This window comes from Danio rerio, chromosome 1 (assembly GCF_052040795.2).
Source record: "Danio rerio strain M-AB ecotype USA chromosome 1, GRCz13ab, whole genome shotgun sequence".
Classification (NCBI taxonomy): domain Eukaryota; kingdom Metazoa; phylum Chordata; class Actinopteri; order Cypriniformes; family Danionidae; genus Danio; species Danio rerio.
In genome coordinates this window covers 11,979,612-11,982,333 of record NC_141021.1, presented here as the reverse complement: position 1 = coordinate 11,982,333, position 2,722 = coordinate 11,979,612, and positions in this window count along the sequence as shown.

Genomic DNA, 2,722 nt, shown 5'->3' with positions numbered 1-2,722 from the left:
CGTACCCGGCTCTCTCCAAGGTGCCCCGCGTAATATATCCAGCGGCGGGGCCGAATCCCGCCCAGCGCCGCGCGGCGCCAATCAAAAGCAGAGCCTCCAAACACGTAGCAAAGTCGTGCAGCTCGCGAAATCAGGGTGGGAATCACTTTACAATAGTGTTGCGTAAAGAGACGTAAAAGCCTCTGCGAGAAAAGGACAGGGTGAAGAGAGTGATGTAAAAACGCGTGACGCAAGAGCCGTAGAACCGGGGAGAAGGATCGAGGATGCCCGACGGCAGAAAAAAAGCTGTTTTTAGGATTCTCAGGTTATATTTAGACAGATGGATGAACATATGTCTGCGTGCCTTTACAGATTTCATCATCTTGCTTTAACAGTATTTTCCATTTCATTTATTCTATTACTGTAAGTCGGTTTTTTTCTTTACTAATTACTTTCTAAATAGCGCACACAGTGCAATTAACCTACTGTACCACTGCAGGCTGTCATTTTGATTCTGCGTAAAAAGGCAGCAATTAAAAAGCTTTGACAAGGTTTAAGGCATTTAGAAAAAAAAAAAAAGAAGCTTGACAGAATAAACAAATCATAGAGCAACATTATGAAGATATTGTGAACTGTAGTGTACAAAAGGATCTCCTTCATGTGAATGTTTTTTTCTCCACATGGAAATTAGTACAATTTTAGGAGTGGAAAACTGATGTAGGCATCATGGTGGCGCAGTGGGTAGCATGATCACTTCACAGCAAAAAGGTCACTGGTTTGAGTTGGGTCAGTTGGCTATTCTGTGTGGAGTTTGCATGTTCTCCCCGTGTTGGTGTGGGTTTCCTCCGGGTGCTCCGGTTTTTCCCCACAGTCCAAAGACATGCGCTGTAGGTGAACTTAAAAAGCTAAATTGGCCGCAGTGTATGTGTGTGAATGGAAGAGGGTGTTTCCCAGTGTTGGGTTGCAGCCGGAAGGACATCTACTGAGTAAAACAAATGCTGGATAAGTTGGCAGTTCATTCTGCTGTGGCGACCCCAGATTAATAAAGGGCCTAAGCCGAAAAAAAAATGAGTGAATGAATAAAATCTGATGTAAAATGATTAAGTGCTATTATCCTAGCACATCTGAACTTCATTGACCACCACAATAAACAAGGAAACATCAGATGTTCATTTAAAGCATTAGATGCCCTTGGGATTATTCTGAAGTCATGGTGAAAAACAATCCTGTGTAAAACCAAAAGATGTAACCGGTTTGAGTACTGCAGTATGTGAATGCAAAGCAAAACAGGCACATATCAAACATTAAGAAAGTCACAAGACTTTAACATTTTTTTAACATCTTATTTAAACTGATAATAATCGTAAATGTTTTTTTCACAGCCCTCGACAGAACATATGAACTTTGACCAAAAGGAATATATTATAGAAATAGAAAGATCACTAAAAGAGTGATGATCACTAAATACTAAGTATGCTACAATGCAGAAAAAAGTAGCCTAACACACAGCAAAATTCTCTGAGTTTTAGAGAGTATTTGGTCCCTCTTTAAGTAAGGGCAAACAGGTTGGTAATAAGTAAAGCTGCTGTTTTATGGAGATACTTATTGTTCGATTTGATCCTCTGCTGAGATTTTGAGAGATTTAGGTCCAGTTTCACAAGGCTTAGATTAAGCCAGGACTAGGCCTTAGTTAAATTAGGTTATTTAAGCCACAATATTAAAAATGGCCTTAGAAAAAGCAAGTTATTTTGAGTTTAGCCAGCTCAGACATACAATTTAATCTTGACTAGCCTGAAACCTTGTTTGTGAAACCGGGGGTTAATGTATTAAATTACAGCTGATTTCATCTAAGGCTGTGACTGAAGTCAGTTTTAGTTTTGTTTCTCTTCTCTGTTTCTGCTTATTAACAGCATCATCAGTGCTTAATCATTACCTAATTATTCCTTTTATTGTCTCATTAAATTGAGTAACTTTAACTCAATTTTGAGAGGGACCAAATACTATCAAAACTGAGTAACTTTTACTCAGAGGATTTTGCTGTGCATTGTAAGATCTAAGTTAATAGATTCAGTCAAAAACATTAAGTAATATAGCTGAGTCAATCTAAATACCAGTTTTATGGGTTAAACTAGGCCAGATTCACAATATGTGAGATGATTTGATAAAATATGAAAATAGGAAGGAAAGGAAAGTGATATTTCTACACACTTTCACGTGTCTTCATGAGTACAGAAGTATAAGCACACCCACACACACACACCCTTGACCAGGCTCTGAGCCACCTTGAAAACATGTATACATGTATACAGAGCGTAGACAAAATCACAAATACAGCAGCAGTCAATGTCAAAAACTGAACCGTCAAGATCAGATTTGTCAAACTCAAGGTGAGCACATAGATACTAGGCACCGAATCGTTCATGAATATCGACTCATAAATATAATCTCTTCTTAGTTGATGACACAAACCAGTAGGAGAGGTTTTGAACAGAACCAGTGATGTCCAAATTATTGTTATGATCATGAATATTGGGAACATATCCCTAATTATTAAACAAATCACAGTTAGATCTTGCAAACAGCTTAAAATGTAAAAACAGAGCTATTTTTAATGATGTAACATTTCAATTTGTGCTTTTTATTGTCATGCAAATGAGCAGCAGGTCTATTTAAACCTCAAATACTTTCTCTGCCTGTCCTCTATGGATTCTAGGCCTGATATTGATCTGTTCTCATATACTGG